The following is a 7,488-nucleotide window of genomic DNA, read 5'->3' as shown; positions in this document are numbered from 1 at the left end:
CCAAGTGGAGAGAAGAAAAGCTAAGTGTTTGTACTAACTAAACACACCAAACTAAACAGATATGCATAGAATGCCCCACTCCTGCTGTCTCCAACAGGTTTAGACTGAATTAGATGTACCTAAGGTATCCACCATGGGACAAGAATAAATTCACATTATTAATAAAAATGCAAACCGTTAGGGGCTGAATATCTACAAAATATCACTGCAGTGGTGTTTATGTAACAGACATTGAATGGGGCCCTTTCATTTATGGAGTGAGTCACACAGAATGTTAACAGTAGACCAAAGAATTGACATTGATGTAGGACACACTACCCTAAAGCACTTAGTAACATTTTGATTTCAGGACTGTGGCCAGTTTATTACCAAAAATGGTGCATTATTTGCTATAAATTTTTACCTGTAATATTTTAAAGATATGCAAAGGGATTTTGTAGAACCATTGAGACTAAAGTGTTTCACTCCATACATCTGAGTAAGTAGACTTCAGTCTATGGAAACTCATGCTACCAACTCCTTTCTTTCTCTCAAGAGTTTATCAAACGGGAGGAATTTCTCTTAAATTCGAATGAAAAAGTGGGGCCAGAATGCATTCACTTAAAGTCGCTAGTTTAGTGCAATTACGTGAATGTGCATTGCATTCGAACTGGCTTCCCATTGCCCGAAAATAGCATGCCATTGCCCAAATTTGCATGTGTCAGTCTATCCCACAATAACGTGAAACCACATGATTCTGTTCGGACTGACTTCCCATTGCCCAAATTTGCGTGTAGTGGGTTATCACGCAATAACGTTAAACCCCATGATTGCGTTCAGATTGTCATTGGATTATACTTCCAATTTCCCTTGTCTGATAAACTCCTCAGTCTCAAAGGTGCTACAAGATCCTTTTGCATACTGGTTCAAATTAATAGTTATATCTTTAGAGTCTCTTTTTACAATGTGTAATATATTAAGACAAATGCACTTAGTAACCTTTGTAAAGTTGAGAAAGTTAAAGAAAATTGGCAGAGTTTTAGGCTTTTTAACTGTAACACACACAAAGGGCTTGGTGTTTATTTCAGGCTTAAAGAATGTATTATGCTTTTTCCTCTTTTAGAATGTATCATTTGAGAAGGGACCAAATCTCTTTCCCCTTCACCTTCTGAATAAAGAAGCTAAGTAGTAAGGAACGTTTTGTTTCAGGTGTTTTTTGTACATGATCACAAACATAAATGATTGCACCTGAGGAAGTAGACCAAGTCTATGAAAGTTTATACTACAGCCTCTTTTGCACAGTTAGTAACAAAAGTGATACAAAATCCCTTAGCATACTGATAAATTAAGCTAGGTATTTTAGAATGTCTATCATTTCTCTATGCATTTCACCACCATTTCTTTTTCAGGGTTTTGCCCAGAATTCTCTCACATCTTTTGTCTCTACTGAAATCAGATCACTGATACCAGAGAAGCAAGGGCTCTGGAGGTTTGCATGGTGGCTTGGAGGAGGCATCCAACAACATTAGATCTCCTTTCCCAAGGGTAGACCTTTCACTCTCCCCTCAGACGTAGGATCCAGAACACCCATGGCCCTGAGATACCATCCCAGGGACTAGTTTTGCAACTCAATCAAGGTGTATTAAGTGCTTTGACATTACAACCTCTCACTTCCAGCTCAGAGTATACCATTAGTCTGTTTTCCCCAGCAAAATAAAAGGGACAATAAAAACCGGATGTTGAATGAAATAAATGTAATATTTATGAACAGCTGTTATGTTTTTGAATGAAATACTCCTTCTTTGTAAGCTAAGATGCACCAGTTGTTTGCAAATTATTATTCCATTTCCTTTAACCAGTACCAGACTTTTTGTCCTTTTTCTCTTGAAGTCTTTGTGATGACCAAACTTCCTTACTGTCTCACTTCTACCACATTATTTTTACTTGTACATCTTGTTTTTTTCCCTAGCAAGAAACTAGAGTTCAGTAAAAATTATAATAAGAAAATAAATTGTGCTGTTGATAATGGACCTTGCAATAGAATGGGTCTAGTGCTGGAAGTACAGTTCAGGTTCTTAAAGATCAGACAAGTCATAAAGATTCCTTTCAATTGATTTAAAGTCATTAGGTTATGAAAGTCAAGTTCTGCTAGATCACAAGCCTTAAGCAGAACTGGTTTCTTCAGACTTTCTAGGGAGGCAAGCAGGCAGGGAATTTTTAATTACAGTCAAAAGCCAAGTAACCCAAACATAATGAGTTTTATTTTACAACATTGTAAGCTGGCAAAGTTGGGGAAACAAATTTCTAAGAAGTCACTCCCTCTCCCCAAGATCTTTCACTGGCATGATAGCTTTTTCAAAACATCTTAGGCAAAGTCCTTCTAGTGGTACTTATCAGCTGGCATGAAGCAAAGATTTTTAGAATAAAAGATTATGACAAATGCAAATATTAAATTATGTTAAGCAACATGCCTGACACACCTGATGACAAATAAGGTATCTTATGAGCCGCTTTGTGCAAAGAAGGCAGGGGGCTTCACCGACATTTAATGCGCCCTTCACTCTGATTCATCTCAACTGGTTGCCCAAAGGGGATCACAAACACCTCTTCATCACTAGATGTGATCTGAAAACAGCACAGAAGAGCTTCTTCTTAACCATTCCCCCATTCTGTTTTTGAGGCATTCTCTGTTGCATTCACCAGCCTTCTCGCAAGCAAGCCCTTGCTCATAGTTAGAATCAAGGCAGACCTTATTCCTGCCTAGAAGATCCTTTGGGTCTTTGGCTTTAGTGGGTGCACTCTAGCTGGGTTTAGCAACAGGATTTAGGTCTGAATTTCCCTAGAGTAGAGGTAAAAATGGTTTCTCCCTTGGGGCTGCAAGTGACAGAATTCTTCACAACTGGCCATACTGGATAGGCCATACTTGCAGTCCAACAGCTGTAGGGAGGCCAAACAGTCCCTGCTGGTGCAAGACGATTTTTCTTTTGAACTTGTGGCCCCTGAAATGCTACCTGTGCTGATCAACTGTAGACAACTTTTGCTTTTGTTTACTCTAGGGTCAAATCTAGCAGCACTCATGCCCAGTGCCAGCTGTGGACAAAGCCTGTGCTTATGGTTGGCAGTGTCAGCACTTCCTCCACCAAGCATACATTCATCCAGGTCTTCCCCATACAAGCACACTCCTTTTCTAACACTCACTCCCATTAGGAGCGTGGAGGGATGCAAGGATTAAACCACTCCCCATGCCTCTTTTCCGTTTAGGATGATCATTTATGCATTACCAAGACCATTTGTGCATTACCTCCTTTGAGAAGAAGAAGGCAGCAGAGATTTTTTCCTTCCTATGGTTATCTTTAAAGTAGATGTAGATTAAATACATTAATGTTCTGAAATAACCCTTTAAATAAAGGGCTGTTCTTTGTAACCCATGGCACATGGCCAACCAATCCTCCCTCAGGAAGGAAAGACTTTCCTTTTCCTGGACTGAGAAGAGGATCACTTTAGCCCTTACTCTGTAGTTTCTCTCTGAAGAATGACTAAGAAGCCACAGGGCAGAGAGGTCTTTTGCTGTTCTAGCTATGTTTTGTCAAGCATCAATTGCATAAGACAAGCCTTCAGTCTGATCCAATGCACACGCAAGGTCATTGCTTCCAATGTTACCACCCGTTCCAGGTCAAAGCATGTGCAACAATTTGGAAGAGCAGACATTACCTATTTAAAGGAAATCATATTCATCTATCTTAGCATACAAATTGATGGGAGTGCTCTTCCAGAAGCCTGCAGTGAAGGGAGTGGAAATGGTGCAAGAAGATTGTACTATTCCTGTACAGCCATTATTTATTTTAATGTATTTTTGCCTATCTGATGTAGTGAACTACTTAGCACTGCAGGAACACATTCACACATTAGCCTCAAGCTTCAGTAAGGGGATGGTGGCAGCAGCCACAAAGAAGCATTTCTGCACATTCACACTGATGCCCCCTTCCCAAAACTTGAAGCTGTTGTATGAATGTGCTCTGCTTTTGGAATAAATAAGCAGAAGCAGAAGCAGCTGCAGCTGCAGCAGTTATGGGTACCTCAGGAACACCTTCTGTGTCCTGTGTAAAGCCACCCAGTGGTCCATCTGCTCACTCTCCATCTTCAGCCTGAATGGCTTCCTCCCTTGCTGGCTCACCTGGCTACTGCAAAGTCACAAATAATTGAATGCCTGGAAGTTAAACCCACAAAAGTTGAGGTCTGACTATACTGACATAATTAGCATTTTTAAAAAAATGAATCCCAGTATTTAGAACTATGAAAGGGAGTAGAGTGTATACATAACCCTTATTAAAGTATTTTATCTAAAGGTTTAAGTAGGTATTACCATTTCCTTGTGTGTTAAAATGTAAAAGGAGGTAAAGAGGTTCACATTAAACAGTTATAAAGCACTGCTTGATCAAAAGGCCTTACAATCAAGCTATCCATTTCCCCATCTTTTTTCCTGTAATCAGTTTACAGGTATTCATTTGTGATAGCAAGGAAACAGAATTTCATAGTTCTGAAATCCAAAGCAGTAAAATGCTTATTTATCCATGATCAATCTTTTCTGAAGACAGAGAAAAATTACACAGCTGCTGTCTAATGATAAAGAAAACAAACACATGCAGCCCTTATTAAAGTATTTTATTTACTCTTTTAAGTAGGTACTATCATTTCCTTGTGTGTTAAAAGGTAAAGGGGGAGGGGGGAAGAGGTTCACACTAAACAGTTATAAAACAGCTTAAGCCATAGCCTTACAATCAAGCTATCCATTTCCCCATCTTTCCCCCCATTAATAATCAATTTACAAGAATTCATTTGTGATAGCAATTGGGTTTCAAAACAGTTAGATTTCCTCCCCATCATAACATCTTTACTAAGGTCTGAAACAACATGCAGGCATTTGACTAACATCTTCAATTGTTGTTTTTTGGTTTGTACTGTCTTGCCTGCTGTAGAAGCCCATGGAGCTTCGAAAGCTTGCAACAAGTATATTGTGCATTTTGGTTGGCCAATAAAGGTATCACTGATGGATTTTTGTTTGTATTTGTTAAATGCCAACATAGCTACCCCTGAATGTTTTCTTTAAAAAATACATGTACAGGATGCAGAATTACATAATTCTGAAACTCAATACAGTGAGAATGTCTGTCATTCATCTTTTCTGAAAACATGGAAAAATTACATAACAGCTTTCTGATTATAAAGAAAACACACATGCACATAGCTCTTTCTAGGAAATATGTAGAACAGACAACACTTGTCAACCCATATAGTATTTTGAAAGACACTCCCAAATTCTTATCCTTCAGATCAAATCACTTTGTCCCATGGAACAACTCATTCATTAGGATGTGACTTGCTCGACTGTAGGAGCAGCGAAGGCCAAAACTGCCCAGGTACCTGTGGACAGCCATTCAGTCCAGTCTCAGCCCTTCCTCAGAGTGAAGGCCAGCTAGGATGCGCTTCTCTTCTGTGGCAGCTCAGCCAGTTGTTGCTGGCGCCTCTGCAGCACCTCCTGCCGTTTCTTCTCATAGTACTGATACTCCTGGGAACGAAGCTCCTCTATCTCAGGGAAAAAACTCCGTCTGCAGTGAACAGGCAGGCAAGAGAGTTAAGCTAAGGAAGCTCAGAGTCCTGTTTTGCACTTAAAGGCTCACCAAACAAAACCTCCTCCAAATCCGTTATAGCAATCCCTACCACCATACAAAGTGTATCTGTTGTACAAAACTAGGCTTGAAGCACAACGAAACACTTTGAAATACGAGTAATTTGATTAGCCTTTCCAAGTGCAACCAAACTGTATCCACACATTAATGGGGTCTGGCACCGCTTTAACTTCCATGGCTCAAGAGGTTGAGAGGGACTTGAAGGCACACCACACACACACAAGGTGAACCTATCTATCCTGGGGTTTTCTTGTCAGTTTTCTCCAGAGAGGGTCTGCCATTGCCAACCTCTTGTTATAAATTATTGATTATCTTAAACCCAGAATTTCAACTAGAATTCAGCAGGGAGACCAAGGAGTCCATTGGAAAGGAAACACAGGCGGGTTACAGACTGCCAAAAAGCGGCGGCCTGCACCTGCCCCTTTCCCAACCGGATCGGGGCCTCAGTGGGCAGAGTGGCAGCCGCTGAGGCCCCGATCCGCCACTTTTCAGGCCGTGGGGAAGTGGAAAGGGGTGTCCTTGGGGCTTCAAGCCCCAAGGAGACACCGCTTAGCCCCTTTCTCCTCTGCGTTGCTGGGCGCAGCCGTCTGAAGGCTGTGCCCAGCGACGCAAACGGCAAAAGGAGCTCCGTTTCGGAGCTCCTTTTGCGGCTGGGGAAGGGGCGCACTATGCGCCCTGGCGTGGCGTGACGATGTCACGTCCGTGCCGCCCCGTATAGAGGTAGCGCAGTCGTGACATCGTAATGGCGGCGGCCGTGTGGAATGGCCGCCGCCATTTTGTGTGCGCTCTGCGCGTGTTAGGGTTGGGGGCGTCCAGAAAGGACGCCCCTTTCTAACTTTAGTGTGTGTACAGTGCGCACTTTTAGGCCCGTTTGTAACGGGCCACAGTTTATTTAGCTGCAGCATTGTTCCCAGAGGAAATTCATATTCCAAATTTTGGGGCCTGGAATTCAAAGTGAACCAAGTTTTTATAGCCTTTTAAAGAAGGGAAACTACAACCCACACGTTCCATGGTTACATGGAACTCAGCACTGACCCCTTGAGATCCACTGGAGATCCCAGCATGCGTCTCTGTCCCACGTCAATCCCTCTTTCACCCATTATAGGATTTGTTCCTCTGTCCTTAAACGGTTTCTGCACCACTTCCTTTTATTTGGGTTGGAATCTTAAGTTAGGAGCCTTTTCCAAAACAGGACATCTGACAGGGCCCACCGCCCGGGAAGGACCACTCGGCTCTCATTTTGGCACTAGAAGCTTAGCTTCTGAGCAAGTCAAGTTCTGAATGTTAAGCATCCTGCCCTCCTGAGAGGGGCTGAGAGGGTGAGGCTCTCCCAAGGCCAAAGCACTGCGCCAGACGAACACACACACGGGTCCCAGGGAGGGTGCAGCTACACTGCACAAATAACGCGGTTTGACACCACTTGCAGCACTGTAGCTCCCTCCCGTGGAATGCTGGGATCTGTAGTCTTACAGGGCCTTTAGCCCTTCTCTGCCAAAGACTGCTGGTGCCACGCAGAAACTACAGGCCGCAAAGCGGAGCCCTGGCAGTTGAAGCGGTGACAACGCGCGTTAATTCTACAGTGCGGATGCACTCCCAGGCTGCGCCTTAAAGCTCCGCCTCTCCCTCCCCCGCCACCTGTAGACGAAGGCGGTCGCCAGGGCGCACAAAAGGCTCCCGAACAAGAGGGGCTTGGCCAGCCGCTTCCTCGCCGACATGCGCGCCATCTTGGACAAGCGGAAGCCCCTCTTCCCCCTTTTTTTTGAACCTCAGGGGCTTCCGTAGTCGGCCATCTTGGCGCTGAGGGCAACGAGGCTGGCAATGT

The 7,488-nt window shown here is 43.2% G+C and overlaps 1 long non-coding RNA gene across 1 annotated transcript; it reads right to left on the bottom strand.

The window, feature by feature from the left end:
- Positions 1-4,626: 4,626 nt before the first annotated feature.
- Positions 4,627-7,468, bottom strand: LOC149322191 (uncharacterized). The gene is made up of 2 exons (XR_016282197.1): positions 7,302-7,468; positions 4,627-5,585 (listed from the first exon to the last, which is right to left on the bottom strand). It is a non-coding gene; the product is annotated as an uncharacterized LOC149322191 (long non-coding RNA).
- Positions 7,469-7,488: the final 20 nt, after the last annotated feature.

This window comes from Sceloporus occidentalis, unplaced genomic scaffold (genome assembly GCF_023333645.1).
Source record: "Sceloporus occidentalis isolate IW3139 unplaced genomic scaffold, rSceOcc1.0.p SCAF_1, whole genome shotgun sequence".
In the NCBI taxonomy this organism is placed as follows: Eukaryota; Metazoa; Chordata; class Lepidosauria; order Squamata; family Phrynosomatidae; genus Sceloporus; species Sceloporus occidentalis.
The sequence above is the reverse complement of the archived record's forward strand: the minus strand, read 5'-3'. Positions and strand labels throughout refer to the sequence as shown.